General features: G+C 38.9%; 1 long non-coding RNA gene across 1 annotated transcript in view; it reads right to left on the bottom strand.

Annotated features, from left to right (window-relative positions):
* LOC131824830 (uncharacterized) overlaps positions 1 to 25258 on the bottom strand; it is a 143151-nt gene that overhangs the window by 66882 nt on the left and 51011 nt on the right. Inside the window, exon 2 of the long non-coding RNA XR_009351001.1 lies at positions 6324 to 6396. This is a non-coding gene — a long non-coding RNA (uncharacterized LOC131824830). The remainder of the gene's footprint in view (positions 1 to 6323; positions 6397 to 25258) is intronic.

The following is a 25258-nucleotide window of genomic DNA, read 5'->3' as shown; positions in this document are numbered from 1 at the left end:
TGCCTTTTAGTGCTGCTCGGTGACTTCCTAAAGATATTGCCTCCTACCCTACAGGTCTTCTCCTTCAAGTACATTATGGACCTTTTTTAAAGTCATGTGTGTGTGCGTGTGTGTGTGTGTGTGTGTGCGTGTGTGTGCGTGCATGCGTGCGTGTGTGTGTGTTTCTTTTTTTAGATCCAACTTCTCCATTTTTAGTCTGTCATTTTTGCCTATCAAACAGACACATTTTGACTTGCCCAACAAAGAACCAAGTTATCAACACTCACAGAAACTGACATTTTTAATTCAGGCTTCATTATGTCTTTGAATTATGACAGTGAAGTACAAAGACATTTTAAGAGTTTTTTTCATTGTTTTTTTTTTTTAAAATCCAGCATTGGGATGTTTATCTTTCTTGAGTATTCATATTTCCTTCTCTAGCTTTATTCTCAGTAATATATAATTAGCATTATCAAAACCATCAGCTATTATCCTTTATGACTTTTGACCTTTGTTTTTTTAGTATGTCTCAAGCTCACGTTCTCTAAAATAAGTAAAAACTCCTTGAGAGATTTTAATGAAATATCTTAAGGTTACAAAAACAATAATTTAAAGGGTGAGCACCTTTTAAACAAAAACAATAAAATAATTTAAAATGTGAATCTCTTTTAAGCATGCCTAGGCAAGTAATGGATTATATGATAAAACTATAGCAACAAGATAAATTTCAGAAAAAAATATTTTATAAATCAAACTTGCATTTGATGATAAGTGCAATTTTATAGCCTATATTTTAATCACACATTTTTAACCACTACTTTGCAGTTCTTGGCTTATTATCAATGCTATTTTGGGGTAAATTATATTTTTTTTGCAGAAGCAAACATCCTCTTTGATTACAGATTACAATCACTCATTAGTCACACATTAGATACAATGAAAGCGTTTGGTAACTTGTCAGTGTAGCAAATGACTGCCCCAAAAGATAGACATATGTATCTTTAAGGACAAATTTAATTTCTGACACCCTGTACAAAATTGTAAAAGCAAAGTGTCCAAAATAATAGGAGCAAAAGAAAGCACACAATTTTTTATTTCCATGGATGCTATCTTTAGAACAATCTGCATGATGATTTTGGTTGTGATGCTTGTGTGTTGGGAATCTTCTAACGGACTCTTTATTTACCCACATCTTAATATAGCTTTAAATATCTGTTTTATCCAATGTACAATCTTAACAAAAGTAGTTATGTTACCACGTCTGGTACTGATTTTTACATGTCTGACTTTGCTATTAAATTTCAAGAAGGTTAATATTGCTTTTGTAACCCTGTCATGAGTAATGCATTTTCCCAGTAAACATGTCATAATTTTAAAAGCTGCTCAAGAAGCAGTGTTTTTGTTGAAATAGTTTTGCATTCATTTCTCTATTGTTTTTTAACCATAATATAGTGTAATGCTTTGAAAAGAATACGCATATTTATGTAATTAACACTTTTTGTTTTTAGCAAAACCTTGCCCATTAAAAACTAAGAAGGGCTGAGAAAACCATATAAATGGGCAACTTTTCAATGACAATATTTGCATTCAATTTTAAATTACCATCAAGTCTATATCTTGAAATGTATCCATAAAAGGAGTGAGGGAAGAGTATATTCTGGTAATATTTTCTCTATTTTATTTTTTTAATCTAAAATAAATGTTGACATTCAAAAGGTGCTTGCCACGCATAGTATGGCAGGGTTCTATATTCTAGAAGAACTGAATTCTCTGTGGGTCAGTATAAAATTAGAAGCTTAAATATGGACACATAAGTACTCTTTTCTACTGCAGTCTTAATTCCTGGTGGCAGAAGTAAGACTTGGAAAGAATCCTAAAGATTAGCTAAACTCATGGTTTTCAAACTGTGTTCCCCTGAGCTGTTAGGCTCTTTGGGGATACTCAGGGTCATAAGGCCTCCCGCTTGGCCTCCCATCTTCTTGAGACCAGAGCATCTCTGCTTTTATCTGCTGTGACTATTAGAGTTCCAGGGAAGAAGGGAATCTCATGTTGGAGACAAAAAAGTAAAAAATTGTTGACTGAGGCCATCTTATAGATAAAGAAAGCAGTGTTTACTTAGGATGCGGTGCTAAGTCAGTGACAATGTCAGTTTTGTATCCTGGTCTCTTGTCTCTTGGTCTCAAGTTCACCCTACTAAATTACAATAAACTTTCCCTATACGTACAGTCACCAGTCTTTTTATGTAGTCATCCTGAGCTATATTACTAAAAACGCACACTAAGAAATCCATAGCCCCATGTTCAAAATCAAGATGCTATGGAGGATAGAGTATCTAGGTAGTGAATGCAATTGAGCAGCATGTCGACCAAAACCAAGCCATTTAATCCTGTTAAGTTTGGGTGTACCATTACAGCCCTTAGGTAAAATACTGATTCACTTATTACTTAGCAAAATAATATTTAGGGAGTATTTTTTTTTAAATTTTTAGTTGTGGTAAAAAAAAAATACATGATATACAACTTACTATCATAATATTTTTAAGTGTCAAGTTCATAGTGTTAACTACCTGTACATTCCATTATTGTGCCTGGTGATATCTTTCTCAGTGGAAAAAATTACTTGGGACTTAAATCCAAAAGAAAGATGATTTAAAGAATGTAAAGCTGAATTAAGATGCTACTTTTCCCCAAGACATATTTTATAGTGTTCCATAAGCTGTGCCAACTAAAAGAGGAATATGGTCAAATAATTTTTTTTATTTTTTTAATTTTTTTATAAACATATAATGTATTATTAGCCCCAGGGGTACAGGTCTGTGAATTGCCAGGTTTACATACTTCACAGCACTCATCACAGCACATACCCTCCCCGATATTCATAACCCCACCACCCTCTCCCTACCAACCCCCCCCCCCCCGCCCTCCTTAGTTTGTTCTGTGACATTAAGAGTCACTTATGGTTTGTCTCCCTTGCAATCCCATCTTGGTTCATTTATTCTTTTCCTACTCAACCCCCCCATGTTGCATCTCCACTTCCTCATATCAGGGAGATCATATGATAGTTGTCTTTCTCGAATGGTCAAATAATTTTTGTAAATGTAGCATGCTATGTTCCTCCCTGTGAAATTCACAGGGAAAATTTGTATTTGAAAAACTCTGAAAGATCATACTGTAAAGATCTCTTTGATACTACAGAGTATCCCAAACTAATTTGCCATAGACTCTCTCTTCCTTTTTTGGAAAAAAAAAAAAAATTGATTTTTATTCTTCAGAGCTGATGTTTTGTAGAACACATTTTTTTTAAAATCTCCTCTAATAGAACTTTGGCAGATTAAATCAAGGCAGGGGGAAGACCTGTAAGGCAATCTGCATGTGGCTCTGATTTACCAATTCTTTATCCACATCTTGTGGATAGAATATTAATGGATATCCCATTAGTTCAATCATTCAACAAATATTTAGGCACAGTGTTAAATGTGCCTAAATGCAGTACTGGGTAAATGTATCAGGGCCCCTGACCTTACAGAGCTTACAATCCCATTGCCTAAAAAAGAAAAAGGAAATACAAGGAGCAAACGCAGTATTTGCTATTTCTGACACTCAGTTTATCTGGTTGTTTGTTTTGTTTTCCCTATTCTAAAATGAGGAAAGAGGAAGTGGGGTGGGGGAAGCAGAACACCAGTCTTGAAGTTTACAGTTTGCTCTTTGAATAGAGATATCCCAGATTTGCCTGAGGTCTACTTATGCATCAGCAATTGATCCATGATAATTCACTAGTAATCCAAAGATGGGCTTCTCTTATTTAGAAAGAGGGAAATGGGAAAGAAAAGAAAGCAAGAGAGGAAGGAGGGAATGTAGGAGGGAAAGAAAACAGGGTTTCCTAGTCTTTTCTTCTAGTGTAACTCCTTAGCTGTTGATGTTACTTACCTTCCACACAAGATTTCTTTCCAGTGTCAATTGAAGACTGGTCATTGGTCTGCGTGTCATCATTATTTTTCTGATAATTCAAAGCGTAGCTCTCTAGCACTGTCAGCTCGTGGTAGTAACCATGGGTCCTACCTCTGTTAGGAAATATTTTCTCTAATTAGCTATCCAGGCTTCTCTCTAAGGCTTTGACCTTTATGCTGAAAATTTGTGCCTTCATGTGAGCAGCACCTGTCTCCTAAACAAAAGACCAGGCTAGAGGCATGAACATTGCTTGGTTCTCCACACCTGTCCCATCCCTAGGATACTCATACAGATCAACTGGACACAGTCCAAAAGATATTCCTGAAAATTTCAAGAAAAGCCCCACCTTCTTAGTAGACCATGCCTTCATGTCCCTTTCTCTTGTATGGAAGTGAGTGACTGGCAGGCTAATTCCTATATATACCACTTGAAAAGAAATGTGGTAAAGGTTACCGGCCTTTGGTCCCAGAGATTTGAGAAGAGAAGGGTGCAAAATTGAAGAGAAAAATTTAAAAAGAGAATTAAATTGAAGGAAGAGAAGGAAGACCTTTTGGTGGCTATGGTTTCCTGGCTGTATGTGCTGACATGGATGTGTCCCAGGTGATTCTCTAAGTGGGTCCTGAGCTGAATCCTCTGGAACATTGCAACTTCATTTTGCTTTTTCTCTCCTGCCAGTCCCAGCTTTTCCTTCAATGGGAACAATGTGAGATAAGATCATTATCAGAATACAATGAGGAAAGGATTTAGGAGAGAATTTGGGATTTTCAAATTAAAATTAAGAATTAACGTTAGTCTGTTTTCTTTTTCTAGTTAGCTGGGAATCCATTTTCCAATCCCTTCTCCTTTCTGTCATTTGCCTATTAATAATATGGTAGGCCAGGCAGTGCTTATCCTTTTTATTCCTTTTAATTAACTTTTTAAAATGACGTATGTTTACTTGTATGGATTTCTATTCTCTCTTCTCACCAAATCTGTTCGGCTTATTTTTTATTTACACGCCACTACCCACTGCTGTGAATTAACAATAACAAAAAATCTGCACTCTTCCCTTCCACCTCTTGAACTGGAGAAACAGTTAGCTAATAAGAGGCTAAATGAGCCTTAGAGTATAGAGAAGCTGGAATCCTTAAATTATTTAAATTGAAAAATGGCTGGTTTTACAATCAGAAAAACTCAAGTGGACCATAAGCCCTACTTGATTGTCCCCTCCTTATCTGGATGATCTTGTAATGACAGCTGGAGTTATCTGCCATCAGCATCACTGTCCACAAAAGCTTCTACTCTCTCTGCTCAACTCTTCAGCAGCCCTGGGGAGCTGGAGCTGTTTCAGGGGAGAGGGCCCTGGAGGATTGGAAACTTTATTAAAATGCAAAGCTGTCTCTAGTGACATAAAAGCTCAGTAAAAAGTGATGGATCTAAGACCGCAGAGCCAGAAATGATCGACAGAATGAAAAACTGAGATTTCATATACCGACACCAAAAGGCTAGGGTCAGTGTAAAATAAAAAGCAACATGAAATAAAATAGCAGTGTAATATACAGAGCAAGAGATGGAGGGAAAGGAAAACACCACATTTCACCATGAGTAGTATGACAGAGGTCAGTGTCAGACTGGTCCCTTGCAGAATTTGCCCTCAGGAAGTAGCCCTTTGGCATGGATTGTGGGAAGTTAGGACAGCTGGCTGCTTTGAAAGGTTAAGGAAACACACACACACACACACACACACACACACACACACACACCCAGATATTTCTGATTTTCTCTTGGTGAGCAATTCATTCTCGAACTGTCATCCATGAATTTTCGGAGACTCTTTGTTACTAATAGAATTATTACTACTAATAGACAGTAATAAGAGGCCATCACCCTTTGGCTTGAAATCTGGAAGTGGCCCTTCACTTCATTTGCCAAATAACCATGAGGAATCTAATCTTCTAAATATATTTTAAGTGTATTTGCCCAATTTGATCCATCGTTCTACAAAATAAGGTCTTAACTTTACTTGATACTTTGTCCATTTAACTTTAAGGATTCCATGTTTATTACTCACTAATAAGTTGGAATATTGAAATGAAAATTGAGGCACTAAAATATATAACAATTAAGTAATTTGTTGTAAACCAGGAAAATTAAACACAAGGCTCACTTTCAATTTGAGTATACTAAGCTCTTCATAAATCCCTCTTCCTTTATTTTGCTTCAAAATTACTTATTAGAAAAAAAATCACTCTGAGCACAAAAAGTCATAATTATATTCAAAATACTTGGAGCTCATGAAAACCAAGGTAGTATGTTACCTTTTGTACTTCACAGCTTTGAAAGCATTTCTTAAGAAAGATTTTTTAACCATGCCATCACCACCTAATAACTACCAACAACCATTTATTGAGTGCTTACTGTATTTCTCCCCAGCTCTTCTCCCTTTTCCAAGCCTTGTCATCAAACCTAATTTTCACTTCTGCTCAGGAACCTGGAAAAGGGAAAAAAAAGCATTGGCCTCAATTACCCAACTGGTAATTACTCTTTTTATGCAACTAGAAAGTTTGGTTAGCAAATGAAAAGCAAAAACAAAAACAAACAAACAAACAAAAAACGACTAAATGAAGTACCCCATTTCTTCAAATTCAGCAGAAGACATTAAGATTACTGGTTGGATCACAGTTATTCCAAGTATCAGTAGAACACCCGACCCCAAGTACGTAATACTTTTGTCCTTATTTTTCCTAAAAATATTGTGTTTACACTTGACGTGTTTATAAACCAAATTTTTGTGATGAGAAAAGATTGGCAGAATTACTTAAGATGTTTTTTCCATGTTCAGTTAGGAGATGGCTTAAGATGTGACCTTGTAAACAAGCTTCCTTCTCCAATGTGAAAAAACAAGGTCTTCTCTGTCCCCCAAAAAGAGACAAGGCACCAGAAAACAGAGAGGCCCCTTTGTCCTGCCCTCTCCTCATCCCCATTAGTATGCACTGCTGCAAACTTGAGGCCCAGTGAGGAACTTCTTTGACTTGGGGGTTGGTTTGTGCAAACTCCCAACCTTTGTTCCACAGGGACACTCATGTCAAATGATAGTCCCTCATAGGAACTGTAGGTCCTCCATGTTCTCTCGTTCAGGACAGTGTATTGTAGTGCAAGTGAGTGAAAGCAGTGCTATTATAAGGATAACCCTGAGCTTGCTGGAATTCATTCTTAAATAGGTTGTATAGAAACCCCAGAGCTTTATTACTATTTCACATTTCTTTTTTTTTTTTTTTTAAGATTTTATTTATTTAACAGAGAGAGAGCACAAGCAGGAATAGCTTCAGGCAGAGGGAGAGGGAAAAGCAGAGTCCCTGCTAATCAAGGAGTCCAATGTGGGGCTCGATCCCAGGACCCCCTGGGATCATGACCTGAGCCGAAGGCAGACGTCCAACCAACTGAGCCACCCAGGTGTCCCTATTTTATGTTTCTTATAACATATTTCAATCACAGCTGATTATGACACACCAGAGATCATGACACTGGGGTTGAAAACTATCTACTTCATCAAATTGGCAATCAAAGTGGCAGAACTAATAGATGATAAGAGATGCTTAGATTCCTGGGGCCAACCCAAGGTCTGAGAGGGTGCTCTGAATCAACTCTGGTTCTTTGGAATCTTTGTGCAAATGACAGGACTAAATGGTACCGCTCTGCCCCTTTCAGCCTGGTGCCCCCCTCGCACCCAATGGGTTCAATAGCCTCAAGTTTATGGGGCAGGGCAGAGTATGTTTACATTAAACTAGGATTTAAATAAGCATAAGAAACCAAATACTGTTAACAACATGAAATTCATTTTATGGGTCATGATGAAATGTTTGTCTTTTTATTGGTTATGTTATTGGCATGTGTCAACTTGGACTTTACATTGAAAACAAAATTGGGGTGCCTGGGTGGCTCAGTCAATTAAGCGTCCGACTCTTCATTTCGGCTTAGGTCATGATCTCAGGGTCCTGGATTCCAGGCCCGAGTCAGGCTCCATGCTCAGCCGGGAATCTGCTTGAGGATTCTCTCTCCCTCTCCTTCTGCCCATTGCCCCACCCACGTGCTTGCTCTCTCTCTCAAATAAACAAGTAAATCTTTTTTAAAAAAATTGTTAAATAAAGAAACAGGCCAATACTGGGGGTGTCTGGCTGGCTCAGTCAGTGGAGTATGTGACTCTTGATATCAGGGTTGTGGGTTTGATCCCCATGTTGTGTAGAGATTGCTTAAAATGAAATCTTAAAAAAAAAAGAAAAGGCCAATAGTGATCCTATATCGCGGACAAGTTAAATCAGAATCTCTGAGAATGGGTCCTAGGTATCAATATTTTAAAGCTCCACAGATAATTCCGATGTGCAACCAAGGTTGAGAACCACTAGTCTAAGGAAGGGAAAAGGGTGGGAGAGGGAGCTCAGACTAGAGAGAGATGCTAAAATTGTGGTGATACAGTTGTAACTGGTGTTATTTAGATTTGTCAGCCTGGTATTCTGAGAGCTGCTGGGGACACTGGAGATGGGCCTAACACATGTCCAGACAGTAGTCACTCCCTGCCTGTCTCTGTGCATCTGTCCTTGAAGCCTATACCCCTGGGAGTCAAGGACAAGAGAAGTGGTGACTTCTCCACAGCTACAGAATTGTCTCAGAACTGATTCAGTAAAACCTTTCTCTACTTCTCGTTCTCTAGAGGCAGATCAAAGTAGAGAGTTCTGGGCCTACTACAAACTTCCTCAGAATAGACAGATTCAGAGCAGAGTTTAAAAAAAATAATATAGGATGTCTATTGTGAGTAAAGTACTGACTTAATCCTCATTACAACCCCATCAGGCAGGTATTAGATGTGCCTCCATTTTACAGATGAAGATACTGACAAACAGCCACGTAAGAGGGCTGCCCTGAGGTCATACAGCTAATGTATATCTAAGTCTGGACATTTACTCTAAGACAGATGGAAAACTGACCAAGGGTCACCCTCGCTATTCATGGACAGCTGTCTGTGTCAAAAGAATCTTCCATTCATTAGATAGAGAATCAAATTAGTATGCTAATTGTGTTCTTTGCAAGTATGTGTAAGCAAGCATTATACTCACAGACATAGGAAAGAATCTTAGTATTCAGACACCAGTATGGTATGTGTCCTCTTTTGAAACATCATCACTAGTTCTCCTGACCCATTTATGTCCAGTGGAGTTTCTTTGATTGAAAAAAAAAAAAAAGTGTTTGGAGTATGTAAGAGAACACAGCATATACATCTAAGCTCAAGCTCACATGAAACCTTTGGAAACTAGATATGTGTCCTTGTTACAACATTTCTGGAAAATGGAAATCCTCTTGAATTCGTAGTGGTAGGAAAGGAAAAGAAAATTACATTTGGTTTGTTCTTCCTATGAAGCCCTAGAGTGGAATAGTGTCACTGGGATTGACATCAACTCTAAACATCTGGAGCCATCTGTTTCCTATTTTGTAAACTTCTTTCAACCAGAAATTGCTAGCTACTTAAAGAAACAGCCTAAGGTAGGATGAGCCCTCAGCCAGTTTGAAGAACGCCTATCTTCTGTTGACTCATCAAGCATTCATTGCCTTGTCTCTATTACCTTACGTTCTGTTGCTCTAGCTCCTTCTTCTTTAACCCTTTCCCAGCTTACTGCCACATCTTGTCCCTCTCCCTTTCCCTCTCAGCGACCTTATTCCCTGTCCCTCTACCCTCTGGGCCAAAACCTGCTCTCAGATCCTTCATTCATATGAAGGTAAAGGTGGTTGGTAACAGCTAAAAATAGTTATGATTTCTGGGGTGATAGGCACTTTAACAGAGATCAAATCCTTTAAGCTATAAGGGCAGTGTTCTTGTGACATAATTATAGGCAGTGTTTCTCTGGAGAATGATGATACCTCTCCAGCCTTGCCCCTCCCATGGCTGCCTGCTGTTTTCCTGAAAAGGTCAGTGCCTTTCATGTTTTTATTCCAAGTGCTTGGCATGGTGAACAGCATATTTGGCACTCAGTAATGAAGGAAACGCTGGAGTGAGGAAAATTCATTGCAACAATAAAGATGCCCTGACACAGATGAAGGAGAAGATGTTGGATTCATTTTGAGACAAAATTCCATAGGAAGAAGCCAGAGAGAGCAATAAGAGGAGATAACCTAGTACCATCATTTGAACTCTCCAAGAAGACCATGTCAGTTTTAAGAGACTTCTGAGAATTCCAGCCATCCCTCAGATCTAGAAACCCGGTTTTACGTAGCATCTCTGCTGCATTGCAATTTGTTGTTTTTGAGTTGCACACAAAGTGGGGTAAAGAGTAAATGAGTCATTCCAAAAATATTTGTTAAGCACCTATTATGAACCAGGAATGCTGCTAGCTAGGCACTGTAGAGTTGCTGTCCTCATGAAGCGAACATTCTACCTAAAGAGTCTAATGTGAAAGCATTTATTATGAAGTTCAGGATTTAATCAGAGTCCTATTGAGTGCTGCAAAGGAAGATTGTAGGGTACTAAGAAAGCATGGAATAGAGGGATACGACCTAACACAATAGGTCAGGCAAAACTCCTCAGAGGAAAAAAAAAAAAAAAAAGTCAGTTAAGCTTATTCCTGAAGGATGAGTGGGAGTTAGCTGGGCAGAGAATTCATAAAAGGAGTGGACATTCCTAATAAACATTTGATCCTGAGAATAGTCTTTGTTCCATTTCTTGATGCTGCCTGGCTAGAAAACATGTTGAGGTCTTTGAGAGTAGCTACTTATTCAATCAAGGCTCTGAATTCAGACAAAAGAAAATATTGGCGTAAAAAAAAGAATCATTTCCATAGATGTCAACAACTTCACGAAACACACACATGTGTACTGTGATCACACCCATTGCTCTTTTTCTGGGCTCTCACCTGGATTGTTAGCATGAATGCCCAGCGGACATACCCCAGCAGCACTCTTGAGGCCAGCAGCTTTCAAATTCCGAAATGTCCACAGACTAGACTGTCTGTATAGCTCTATCCAGAAACTCCGGGTGGAAGAAAAGGAGTCAGGAAAAAAGGAATGAGTCAAGGAACAGAAAACCTCAGAGAGGGCCTGGTCTATGCTAGCCTGGTCTGTCTGACCATCCCACCCTTCTTTTATTTAATATGGAGCCAATACTTTGTATATCTGCAAAAAAGACATTCCCAAGCTCATCGTGCCATTTTATACATCATCTTCCCTTGCTCCTGTTCTTCAGCTAATGAAATTCTTTTTCCTAAAAACTCAGTTCTGGCATCTTATCCTCTTATCCCACTGTCCCAATCTAATTTAGATATCCCTCCTTTATGCTCTCATACCATGCTGCGCTTTTATACCTTATCACAGCTATATTATAATAATTGATTTACTTATCTGACATATCTACTTCGTGAGGGAGTAAGTTCCTTAAGGGCAAGACTCATGTTTTAATCATTTTCGTATCCCTAGTCCCTAGAAGAGTACTTAAAAATCCACTGAATGAATTAATGTTCATGCATGATAGTTACTTTTCCTTTCTTAACCTCTGGAGAGATGTAGAGACCTAGATTTTGCATATCTGGTAAATAAGCCTGGATTTGTATGTAGGAAACTTTTGACCCATGCCAGTCTGAAATTCTCCATTTGTAGATAAGCCTGTTGTAGTTACCTTAACTGGGCTGGTCTCTACAGCCTTTCTTTGAAAACATCTTAAGAACTAATAATAACAGGTATACATGGTCCGGCTCACCAGTACATTAGTTAAGAACAAGATTGGTTTTGATATTCAGCACTGAATAAGATAGAACCATAGGCATTTGTCTGATATTTTAGTCAATGCACTTTAAGTAATTTCCATATTTCATATTAGAAATGGCATCATTTTGAAGCTAGAAGCAAGGAAAGTATTAATTGTACCTAGCAGGATATTGCCACATAGTAAGTACTTAAGTATTTATTTAATGAGAAAAGGAAAAGATACATTAAAACCATAAATAATTGGATGCATTATGAATACAGCAAATTCACAAGAGCCCTCAAGGCATGAGTTACAATAAGGGACTTATCATTGGCAAAAAATGACAAAGCCATCAAACATATAATATAAAAGTTATTGGAGAAGTGCCTGGGTGGCTTAGTCAGTTAAGGGTCCAACTCTTGATTTCAGCTCAGGTCATGATCTCAGAGTCATGAGATCAAGTCCACGGCAGGCTCTGTGCTCAAAGGAGAGTCTGTTGAGATTCTCTTGTTCCTTCTCTCTGTGCCCTTACCCCAACTCGCGTGCTTTCGCTCACTCACTGTCTCTCTCAAATAAATAAATAAAATCTTTAAAAAATTGTTTAAAAATAGAAGCTATTGGAAGATCACACCTTCCAACCAAACAAGATCCAAATATCATTCAAATAATGAAAAAAAAAAAAAAAGGCTAACCTGGAGAAGGCAAGTGTTTGATATATGAGGAGAATGTATTCTAAGCTCAAGAGAAATCCCCATACAAGCCAATCTTTCTTCTCATCCCTCCCTGCCACATACAACTACCACCCCCACATGCACAGGTCGTGAGTGTCTTATCTCCTTGTTTTCCTGAAATAATCTGATTTGAAAAAGAAGATGTTTAGAGATGAGAGTCGGGGAAGAGAAAGTTTCCTTCAGCTGAAATTCTCCTTCCTTTCCTGCCTATGATTCTTCAAGGTAGGCATAATTCATTGCCACCTCCTCTATGAAAGCCTTCTCTGATCTGTGAGAGCCCCCAACTAATTGCCCATTTCCTCTGCTCTCCCTCTACAGCTTACCTCTTCCCCTCCTTTGCAACTTATTCCATGATCTTTTATTGTAGTTGCCTACATCTACCTATACCTGTCCTTCCTCCAGAAAAGGAGCTTTGAAAGAGGGGTTGTTTCTCATTTATCTTCATATCCCACTCTCCCTCTCGAGCTCTTTCTCCATTCCTAACCTCGAGCCTGGGAAAAAGTAGGAATGCGGATAATGTTTGTTGGATGAAGGCAGGGAAGAAGGAAAGAAGGAAAAAAAAAAAGGAAGAAAGTTTATTTCTGGAGAAAAGAGCCTTTGCCTTCTTTCCTCAAAATAATATCTCTTTCTAAAATCAGGGCAGCCCGTTTCCTTTCCCTAGGCGGTAGGGTATGTGCCCTTCAACACCTTAGTTTGGCAAAGAGCCCAAATTCCATCTCCAACCAGCTGAGTCACTTTCAGTTTCTTTGTGGTTCATTCATGCTTTTCCCCTTCATTGACACATTAACATTTCATGGTGAGTGGGCCCTGTTCAGCTAGCGGCCCCTCTCAGCCCCCGCACCTCTAAGCTGTCCTCACTTCACTAGTTCCCAATTGCCTGCCTCTCGGGGGGCTCTGTCATTGTCAGCATATAGCTGGAGGAGCTGTTGGTTCGCTGTTGCCATACTTAAGTTTTCATTATTAACAACGCGAGCCAAACTCAGAATGAGAGCCCTCTGCCAGAGGCGATCTTCTCTTACGTGTTCTCCTCAGAAGTACCCTGGTTGTTTTAAGAAAATGAGAGAAAAATAGATAGTGAAAGAACTGGGCAAATCTAATATTTGCTTCATTTGGTATCCTGTCAAAAATCTCTCATTTTTATGTTCCTCAAATACCTGTACAAATCTTACCTCCATGCCTTCTACAACCGGGACTTCTGAAGCATTTCTACTTCGATCTAGTTTTGTACGTCAGCTATTTCTACCCTAACCTCGAGACAAGCAATAATCCGTGAACAAATTTTAGTAATTAAAGATCTAACATCTCTAAGCATGGAATACAAGTTTCTGTTTATTGATTTTGAAAAGGAAATTGCATGTGCATGTGTGCGTGCGCACACACACACACGGGCACGTGCGTATTTGTTACAAGCTTAGCATTTCAAGATTTACTTTTGCATCTTGGGCCCTTAGTAGGTGCTCAATAACTCCCTGCCGACACAGTGATTAGTTTTAGTAGCTCCCTGTTATTTCCAGAGACACAGCATTTTCCAGACTTTTCTGATCAACAAATGAAATGTAGCTTTTCTTAAAGCTGTGGAAATAGAATAATTCATATTGCGAGGTTATTTATTACCAGCCAGACCCTCATCTTGCTCTACGGGGCTCTGATAATCACCTATTTCAGAAGCCATTAGCCTTCTGTGTGTTGCAAAGCACTCTTCACCATAACGTGTCTATGCCTTTGTATTCTAGGGGAAGGAATGGTGTGTACTGAAGTAACAGACCTCTGTTGACCAAGTAAGAAAGTCTTTGATGCACAAATAGTACATTTAACTGCTTTTATTTGATAGTGTTGAAATTAAACAGTGTATGGAATCCCTGCCCAGGTATGGAAATATATAAAACCTCTGAGAATATGTACATTAATTCAGATGCTTAAAATTATAGAAACACAGACGGATAAGAAAAATATGCATTGAAAGAATGTAACAATCAGGGCTTAGGCACTTACAGGAGGACAGCGGGAGTTGGATTTAACTTATTGATTTTAGAACCACCATGGAAAAAAAAGGCGAAATATTGCCTTTCCTGTTTTCAGATAATAATGACTGTTGTTGCAAATTATAAAATTTAATTAGCTATATAAATGCCAGAGGAACAAATAGTGTGCTATTGTCTTGATATCTTTCCAGAAATTAGTCTTTTAAAATAAATTTGCCATATTAATCATCTAAAAATATTTTTGATCACTGAATTAATAGTTTGCAGCCTGTTTTCAGGTACTCATTGCCATAGGTGATTGCTTCTTAATTACTACATGGGCTCTTTCTATTCACTCATATTAATTCATGTTTTCTGGCACAGTCCCAAAAGGCAGCCTTGCCCTATATCTTCTAATTACTTCTATAATTGAATTTGCCCACTTTTTCTAACCTATTTTTTAAACTGACTGTGTTTGTTCATGGTTTATTGTGTCTTTTTTGTGTCAGTTCTCTGCAAGCAGAATGTACATTGATTCTTTCCTCGTTTCTCATTAATTTTCAAGAGCTTTGCTGCATGTCTGTTTTCTCAGTCTGTCAGACCTATTGCTAAACCAAAAAAAAAAAAAAAAAAAGGACTCTTATTATTAAAGGTTAGGTAAAATAGACTGAAGTTAATTAATTCATTAGTAACTCTGAGCCAATTACTGAAGCCTTCTCTTATTTATATACTTGTTAACAAGACAGAAATGAGAAAGGCCAATTACAGGCACATGTCCTTCAGAAGTTCAGCAAACCCAGAGCTTATGCATTTATTGACACCCCTCCAAAAAATTTTCAGTTTATATATTACGTGGGTGACATTGCATTTAAAAATTATCAGCTAACACTCTATTCCATTCTAGTAATAAATTTTAAAAGATTTTACCCCCATCCATAGAAATCTTTAATAATATGCCTAATATTACTAAATTCTTCTAAAATCATCTCAAGGAGTATTGCTTAGCTTTAGCCATTACAAAAGTAGAAGATATTTGACTTGTTTTCTGATTTTATTATTCTGTACCTTCCAAGCTACTAAGGTTTTGATTCGTGAAATGGTATAATTAATCCGCAGATCTCATATATTAGAACCCTCTAAAGTATGTTTTACCTGATTTTTATTGAATGTGCCCAAACTTTACAATGTGTGGAAAGACAATTTTTCCCCAGACTTTTCCCGGAGACCCACATAAAAACTTTACCTGCCTCATCCCTACACACCGCCTGTACTATACGTACTATATCCATTACCTCCCCTTCCCTGCTTGAGAGATATTTTGTTAAATTAACAGGGCTTTGGAGGGAAGGGGGCCAGTGATTGATTAGTTTCGATACATCTGCATTCTCTACATATGTTGCTGTCAGCGTGGAACCAACAAATCAAGAGTCAATTGACACTAATGTCTCAATAAATTGGTTGTTGGACTGAATTAAAACTGATTTGAGTGCTTGGTTTTGGTTTTGGTTTATTTTTCTTAACCTCACGTGGACACAGATTTCCACGGATAAGTGATGCCATAATAATGCCCAACAGTTGAGGTTTTCCTTGGTCCCAAATGTATTTGATTGTAATCGATTATTTCATAGCCTAATAATGACCATCACAGCACCCCAGAATAAGCAGATGATTAGTCCAGGTCCTTGATTATTAGAAGACCAGAGGAAAACAGTTTAAAAATGTGCCGTGTACCTTAGTTGGGAAGCCTTTCTTAATACTTCTCCCCTCTGAGGTTAACACCTGCTTGCCTCCGAATTGCCACACTCTCCTATTTATAGCTATCTTATGGAACATTTTACTTTCTACCCTGGATTAGAATGAACTGTATCTTTCTCTCTGCTGTATTATTGCCTAATTGAAGAAATAAGTGACCGACCAGCAGTCAGCCCAGTGTCTGGCAAGTAGTTGGCCCTCAGTGAATATGTGCCAAAAGAATTCAGGATGAGGAATCCATAATTTCTCTTTCACGTGTCCAATGTCTAACCTCCCTCGCTGTCGAGGCTCACTAAAGAATCTCATGCTTGAAATCAGTTAATGTATCTTAATTTTCTGTGGTAACTGCAATAAATTGGTAACAAATGTTCCATTATTAAGTCATTATGTAGGCTTCTCTGCTCCAAGATTAAAAATCTATACTAATTTTTCCACAGATGAACTGTTTCTCATTCCTTTAATTACTACATGACTTTTTTTTTTTTTTTAATGGCTTTATGGACCTTAAGTTTGTTATTTTGGGCCAAGACCACACAGGCCCTTGTTGGTCTTCAAATTCCGTGTGCGCCATGGTCTCTGTATTTTCAGAAACACCTATGTGAAACACAAATTAGGTTTCTTGGACTCCTTCACTCCTTAACCCATCAGTTCTTCATGTCCCTGCTTCAGTGAAGCTGGTTTTCCTTCAACAAACTTGGGTATATTGCCCTGCCTTTCTTTCATTTGACCCACCCTTCCTTCCTTCCCTTTTTCCTCCTTCCTTCTTTCTTTCCTTCTTTCCTCCTTCTACCCTCTCCCTTCCTTCCTTTCCTTTTCTTTTTTTCTTTCTTCCTCTTTTTTCCTTCTTTTCTTCCTTTTTCCTCTTTATTCTTTGAAATAAGGTGCTTCATAGCTCGATCTTCTAATAACCCCACTTCCTCATGATCTCCCACTGTACCAGCGTTCTTCACAGACACCATCTCATTGGCTTCCTGCAGGCTAAGTATTATGCAGATGAAGAAGCTAAAATTCAGAGAGATTAAGTGGCTTGCCCAAGGCCACACAGCTAGTTACAATTTCAGGTTTTTAATTCTTTACTTGATTTACCTATGAAAACAAAATCCAGAAGGCCCTCTTTTCTTAATTGATTCGTGGAAGGAAATTGCATAATGTCTCCCAAACAGTGTGAGTCAGCTGAAGGACTTTCTCCAGCAATTATATCAGTCATTATAAAAAGGGAAATGTACTGTGCCAACATCATCCTGTGAACATACAGATTCTGATTCAGAGCATCTGAACTTCTAATGCGCTCTCAGGGATCTGGGAGGGAAGTGTGGTGCTGCCCGTCCATAGACCTCACTTGGAGTAGTCAGGTCTGGTGGACAGAGTGAGGTTCGGGAATTGGAGAGACTTGATTCAAGTCCTGGTTCTTCTGTTTACTATGACTCTGTGCAAGCTACTTAGCCCTCGTGAGCCTCAATTTTTTCAACCTTAAAATGAGGGCAATAATATATATCTTACTCCCTGAAAACCAGGGAAATTGACTTTTAGTGAATGGGCCTATTTCTGTCCACACTACTGTCTGATTACAATCTTCCTAAGTTCTCCCTGCACTCAGAGACTTGCAGGAAGCCTCACTGCCTGGTGAATTATGTATAAGTTCCTCCCCCTGAGCCTCAAACCTCCAGGGCAACATCATCTTTCTAGCTTATCTCTCCCTGCTTTCTACTCATACCTTACTTGTAGCTAACACATCAGATTTCCTACTTCTGATTCACCTTTGTTCCACCCAACCCTCATCTCATCCACAGAAATTCTATCCTTTCTCAAAGTCCTTTCTCCAATCCCAAGTTCTTACTAGGAGCATTTTTTTTTTTTTTTTTAAGATTTTATTCTAGACAGAGATTGCCTAGTAGACAGAGAGGCAAGTAGAGACAGAGGAAGGGCAGCAGGCTCCCTGCTGAGCAGAGAGCCAGATGCGGGGCTCGATCCCAGGACCTTGGGATCATGACCTGAGCCGAAGGCAGAGCCATTAGCCCACTGAGCCACCCAGGTGCCCCACTAGGGGCATTTTTGCTGCTGTCCACTGCCCCCGCCCGACTCCCAGCTCCTACTATGTATGTCTCTCTGGCATTCGAATCCTCACAATATTCCATTTTTAATCTTTGGGTGGTTTCTTTTGTATTCTATCTTGTGTTCTATTTATTTCTGTAGTTAATCTCTTTCCTGTTAGACTCTACTTTCCATGAGGATGGGGAACAAGTACTCAGATATCACAATGATAAGAGCATAGCTTTGGGGCACACAGATCTGGGTAGGTACCTCACCTCTGCCGTTTGCCAGCACAAGCCACCTTAACCTGTCTGAATCCCAGTTCTCTCATCTTAAAAGTAGGTGCCAGTGCTACCTAGCTTACAGAGTTACTGGGAAGAAATGCTATCTATAAAACACCTCACATAGTATAAAACACCAGCACATAGTGAGGGCTCATGTCAGCGAAATTGAAGAGATGAGAACTGACTCTGTAATCCCAGCGCAACTCAGACATTCATTCTAGTGTGTGAGCAACTGGACCCAAGCCCAGGCTCCCGACTTGGGTGAGCACTTTCACATTTTCTTTTCTGGCTATATTTAGGTCAGTGTAAAGTCTTATCAGAATATTCCATATTCAGTCTTGTTCAAATCGAACTATATTTGTTGTTCTAGTGCCAGTCGGTATAAAGTGATAATGAATGTTGGTTATATGTATGGTATGGTTAAAAAAAAAAAAAAAGTCGGGGCGCCTGGGTGGCTCAGTGGGTTAAGCCGCTGCCTTCGGCTCAGGTCATGATCTCAGGGTCCTGGGATCGAGTCCTGCATCGGGCTCTCTGCTCGGCAGGGAGCCTGCTTCCCTCTCTCTCTCTCTGCCTGCCTCTCCATCTACTTGTGATTTCTCTCTGTCAAATAAATAAATAAAATCTTTAAAAAAAAAAAAAGTCATGTGTTTTAGTTCAACTTGGGTTTGAATACAAGTTGCCACTCTCTAGCAGTTCCTCTGATCTCTTTGAAACACAACAATCTCAGAATTTGGGATGTTATTCACTTTCTTCTTTATATTTATCTGTATTCTGAGGATTTTTAAAAATAAAGAGCATTTTATTTCTGTAGCGCACAGACAATAATAATATTCTCTTGAGTGACAGTGACAACTTTCAGTGCCCCAAATCTCCACTTTTATAAGTCTAATTCACATAAATGTTTATCAGTTTTGCTTGACTGTTCCTTGTTTTTGTGAATTTAAATATTTTATTTGAGTAATTGATAAGGGGCTGTAATTGCATTCTTTTTTAGTTCTTATCAACTAATTTTAAAAAAATTAAATAGATCAACAAACTGTATCATTATTCAGTTTAACCTTTTAGGGGATTTTTTTTTTAATTTTTTTAAATAACTACAAGTTAAATGTTGTCAGGGTAGCCAAAGTTGACTCAATGCCTAGACACAATGCAAGAGATGGATCCAAGTTGCATCTAAACTTAGGGCAGTCAAAGGCAAAGTCACAGCTAAGTCAATATGTTGCTTTATTAATGTGGGTAAAGAAGGTTTTTTGAAAGAAAAATAGAAAATGGGGCAAACCTTGTTTTAATCAAGGAGTATATGGAAAGAAAATTAAATGCCTATATTAAAACCTATTCTTTTAGACTACCAATAACATTTTCCCGAAGCCTCAAGAGACAGTCGTAAAACAATGGCTCATAGTGCTTTTAGAACAGGAACTGAAGTTGTGTACTGTGCATGTATATATAGTCCTACGTAGGAGGAATGAAATGTTTAAAGCTGCTGTCGCCCCTTGGGGGGGAAAAGAGGAAAAAAATGGGATTCTGAGTCGAGTATGTATGCATTTTCTGTTTCTCTGTCTTGTGGGTCTTTATTGCTAAAAATATTTTTATGAAATTGTTCTGTACTTCGTGTGGTCTTGTTTGCTCATTCTCAAATCTCAAACCATGGCATAGTCATGAAACATCTTGAGTTATTAAAAGTGGAGAAATTGTATTTTGTTTGTGAACTGAAGAGCAGGCCAAGCAATGTCTTCAGAAACAAAGATTTTATTTTATATGAGAAAAAAAGTTAATTTTCATTATAAGCTACAATAAGATAGTTCTAGGACAAAGAGACGGGAATTGTTACTTGGAAACTGTAATGCCGGAACTGTCTATGTAGCACAAATGAAGTAGAAATTGGTTTCTTTTCTTTGGCTCATTTGGCCAATGTAAAGCATCTTACTGGGTGATCAAATCTGGAAAAGCCACCTTGAGATTTCAGTTACCAACCTATAGCATATCACTTATCAATTTAATAAGAACAACAAAGAGATATTTAATTTTACTTCATGCAGCATAAACTCAGATTGAGACATACTCTATCAGATGGTTGAGAGCATGGGCTTCAAGTCCGACTAACATGAGTGTGAGCCCTGGGTCTACAACTTGCTAACCCTAAGATCTTCAACAACTTTAAATTCATGAAGTCTGTTTCCTCACCTGTAATATGAGATTGTGCCATATTTCATTAGTTAAGATACACATTCTTTAACATTTTAACATTGGAATGCACATTACAACTGATGGTGTATCTTAGCAATACTTTTTCTTCTTGTACAACCTATGGAATCTGATAGTCAACTAAATAATTAATATATACTTCCTAGAATCATTTTGAGATATAAATAAAATAATGTTGTAAAATCTTAGGTTCTAGAACCTGGCCCACAGAAGACTTAATAAATAATACCCATTAAAACGTTGTGCCCTGTGATTCTTGTAAACTCCAGCATTTTCCTATCTTTTTATTCCTAATTTGTGTTTGCCAAAACTAGAAGTTAACTTCTTTGCAAAATCCTTATGTTGGAACAGTCTGCTTGCTGAATTGTTCATCAGATTTCCTCAAATTTCTCTGGCAGCAAAATATTGACCCTAAATCTGAAATCTGAAACATGGTCAGAATAAGGGCTTGTGCAAGTCCTCAGTGATTTGTCACAGAACAAGCAGGAGTAAGTAGTCAGTGCTGAGCGTCCAATAAGCACCATGTAAGTGCTGCTGAGAGGGAGGGGGTAGCATGCATAGAATGGTTAAGTAGCATCAGGTTCTGGAGCCAGACTGGCTGGTTTGAGTCTTGGCTCTTCGCCTTACAAGCTGTATAATCTCAAGCAAGTTACTTGACTCCTCTGTGGCCTCCATTTCCATCTAGGGTGTTGTGAAAATTAAAAGAGCAATGTCCATAGTAGGTACTTTATGAGTTTGCTATTACTGTTGAAAATATACCCTTTTTATGTTTAAGTTGCTTTAAAAAAAAAAAGTGTCAGTTTTCTGATACTGAAAGGGAATATTTGAGTCAATTTACTTTTCCAGCAGGCGATTGTTAATAAGGCTGTTAGAGGCTTGTACCATGTAAAACATACAACCTACAAACAGTGTCTTTTGAGGTATTTGTGATCATGCAACCTAGCTGATAAACACTTGCCTATCTGCAATAAAAGTGTGACTAAAAACAAAGTATCACTTAAGTTTGAGGTTGCTTCCAGCAGTCTCTGGATTGTCTATTATCTTGTTATGGCTTAAAACACAGTATTACATGGGTCTGCCTGTATCCCCAAGAAAGGATCATCGTGACTAGGAATTTTAGAGTGGGCTCCTTCTAACGTTTGTTCACTTGTAACCCATATTATTCCTTTTTTTTTTTTTTTTTTAAAGTTGTGATTGTGACTGTTGTGCTTAGAACAGCTCTGGCCATTAAGCATGTACTTATCTCCAAGCATGAGACTGGTTGTAGCTTTTTACTCATTGATCAAACCTACTAAACACAAAGAATCAACTCTGAAGTGAAATAAAGCTTACAATAGTTAATCAGTATTTTTTGAGGGGTAATTATTCACATGAAAAATTGTAATCGGTATTATTTTTCCATAATCAATGCATATTTTTAGCTTTTCTCTTCTTTTTGCTCACATTTTGTTCACTCTCTAGTATCTATCACCACTGTCAGTATCAAGAGACTATAGCACCATGTATGGGAGCATTGGTGTCCCAATAACATAACTCCAAAACTCAGTCTATCACTGAACTAGCCCCTAAATCTCCAATAAGACTTGTCCTTGCTCGTGTCATAAGTCTACAAAGGGCAGGGTGGCCATCCTTTATGCACTGGCTCTGCCATCTAATGTATGCCTTCCAAGGTCATCCGAGTAGGGAAAGCAGACCTTGAAGGGCCTCTTTTAGGAACCAGTCCTGGCAATGACCTATGTGGATCCCATCCAATTCCATTAGCTAACACATGATCTTCCGGCCCTAGCCAAATTACAAGGGAGGATGAGGGAAACCATCTTTCTTCTTGCCCAGGAGGAGAAACTAGTGTGGCCAATACATAGCATTTTCTCTGCCACAGCTTCTTACTAGGTGTATCACTTGGAGCAAGTTGTCTACTCAGAGCCTCAGTATTTTCATTTGCAGAGTGGCAATAACAATACTTATCTTGCAGAGCTGCTGTGAAGATAAATGAAGAGAGGAATGTAAAGCACTTAGAGTATGGTAAGTACTTCATGATACTGTTGTGCTTTAGTTCTAATAATCAGTAATTTTCCCATAAACACACACACACATGTGTATGTAGCTCCTGAGGTATGAGCACCTGAGCTGTCTGGCCCCCCCGCCAGTCTAGCTCTCTGCTGATACTTTCATTCCTGCCCAGTCTGTCCAGGGTTCAGGACTCCAGGCTGCTGAGAGTCTTGGCCACAGAACTGACATCAGTGTAAGCATTGTACTATAGGTGCTGGGATGAGAGGAAACCAAAGCCAAGGCATGACATTGAGAATGCGCTCTAGTTTCTCCAAAAGTCTTGGAGGGGAGGATTTTGAGGGGATGAATTCAAGGGGTGGAGGACAGAAGAGAAGACTCGCTAGTTGTGTGAACCCGTGCTTAAAGTAGACCCTAACTCCCAATATAGCAGCTGCAAGAAAGGGGACAAATGAACACATATTGAGCACTTACAATGTAGCAGGCATCATGCTAGGGCTTTCACACGGGTGACCTCATTTAATTCTCACAGGGATCCTTAGGGAAGAATCACTAACCCCCGTTCCCAGTGCAGTTAAAGTAGTCACTCAAGCAGACATAGCTACTAAGTGACACGACCAAAAGGAGTCTTCAAAGTCCTAGTGTAGTGCTCTTTGTATGACACCACCACTTCCTGTGATCCTGAGCTGTGCTGATGACCAGTAATCCCAGAGAACAGACAGGAAGTGTATCCTTCCTCAGAGGAGCAGGAAGTAGATCCATTTACCTCCTCAAGCAACCGGCCTACCCCCACCTTCCACATGACCACAGAAGCTTAACTCACGGGCACGGGCAGCCTAGGTTACAATGTATTTTCAGTGGCCCCCCTCCCAAACACACACAAATACATTCCTGTCCACTTGCAAATGTGTAAAATTAATTTCACGAGGCAGTGCGAATGTAGATGGGTTCTTATTAACATGTATGTGAGATCATTTTCTTTTGGGGAGTATGTGGAGGATAGACTGATTTTACTGAGTTGGATGGAGAAAGCTGATCAGACCAAAGCCACGGCTCCTTGATTTCATAATCTGACAGCCCGGGCAGTGAAAAAATGTCCAGAAGTTTTGAGCCCCCTCTAGTCATGAAGACCTGGAATATGGTGGTAACGCACCCCGCAGAACAGTCCCATGAGATGAACCCTAAGTACCATGCCATAAAGTGCCCTCAGGGTATCCAAGTATATCCAGAAAAACCAAGGGATTTGGGGCTTGGCATTTTATAGGAACAGTATTAAAACAGAACTACGTCTGCAGCAGCAGAACTGAAATGAATATAAGACTAGGTTTTTCCGATCTGTCAAAATAAATTTACTTGGAATTGTGAGCAACATAAACTCTGTAAGTTCCATTCTCTGCCTCTGTTTCTAGCACATGTTAGGATTCTAACGACTGATTTGGACAAGTATAAGAAAAGCTCGTGACCCAACATGCCCCTCACACTTGTAATATATTTCAGAACTTCTTTTGTCATTTCTATGATACAGTGTCTTCCTTACCATTAATTGTCATAGATACTACTTAAAACAGGGTTTTCTTGAATCCACATTATACTCAGAGGCAGTACAGTATAGTGGTTGTTGGTGAAGAGAATAAACTCTGGAACCAAAATACCTTTGTTTGAAGCCAAGTTTCATCATGTACAAGCTGTCCGACATTAGAGGAGTGACTCCTGTATACCTCAGTTTCCTCATCTGCCAGATTCAGAGTTTAAGAGTGCTACCTCATAAGTTTGTTTCAAGGATTAAACAACTTAATGTATGTGAAGCACTTGGCAAAGTGATTGACACATAGTATAAGCCCAGCTCTCTAGCAGGAACCTCGGCAATAATGGAAAGGGGCCAGTGGGGAAAAAAATCCAAGCTCCAACCACGGTCACCATGCAGTGGGATGGAGAAGAGCTAACACAGAGCAGCTAAAATTTGTCTCATTCATCTGTGTCTCAAAAATGAGAAGCAAAGACTAGTACTTCTCAAACATTCATGGACTTATGTAGATCTTGCTAAAATATGGATTTTTAAAAAAGATTTATTTACTTATTTGAGACAGAGGGAGTGAGCGCATGCAAGCACAGGGGAGAGGCAGAGGGAGAGGGAGAGAGAATCTCAGACCCCCCATTGAATTAAGAACGCAATGCAGGGCTTGGATCTCATAACCATGAGATCATGACCTGAGATCTCACAACCATTAGATCAAAACCAAGAGTCAGATGCTCAACCAAGCCACGAAGCACCCTAAAATATGGATTCTTATCCGTGAGGTCCAGGCTGCAGTCCGGGAATCTGAATTTATAATAGGCTTCCCAGGGACACTGATGCTACTAGCCTGCATACTTCACATTGAGGAATAAGGGTCTGGAGAACACCTAGTTCCTAAATGCTGCATACGCTCTTTCTCTAGGTAGAAAAAATCTTCCAGGGATCTTTCCTTTTATCCAGCCGCTTTTGTCGTTTTGACCATGGGTTATGGGCCAAGAAAATGTTTGAAAATAAGTATTGTTGCAGAGGAAAAAGGCACAGGTTTTCTATCTTGAATTATATAAAATATTTTTCATCCTTAAGCATTTAATGATTTTCCCCCTTAGAATCCAAAATTGGCTTCTCCTTTATGCTCATTAA

The sequence above is a fragment of the Mustela lutreola genome, chromosome 2 (genome assembly GCF_030435805.1).
Source record: "Mustela lutreola isolate mMusLut2 chromosome 2, mMusLut2.pri, whole genome shotgun sequence".
NCBI classification, from domain to species: domain Eukaryota; kingdom Metazoa; phylum Chordata; class Mammalia; order Carnivora; family Mustelidae; genus Mustela; species Mustela lutreola.
Note: the sequence above shows the minus strand (reverse complement) of the source record. Positions and strands in the feature narration are given on the sequence as shown.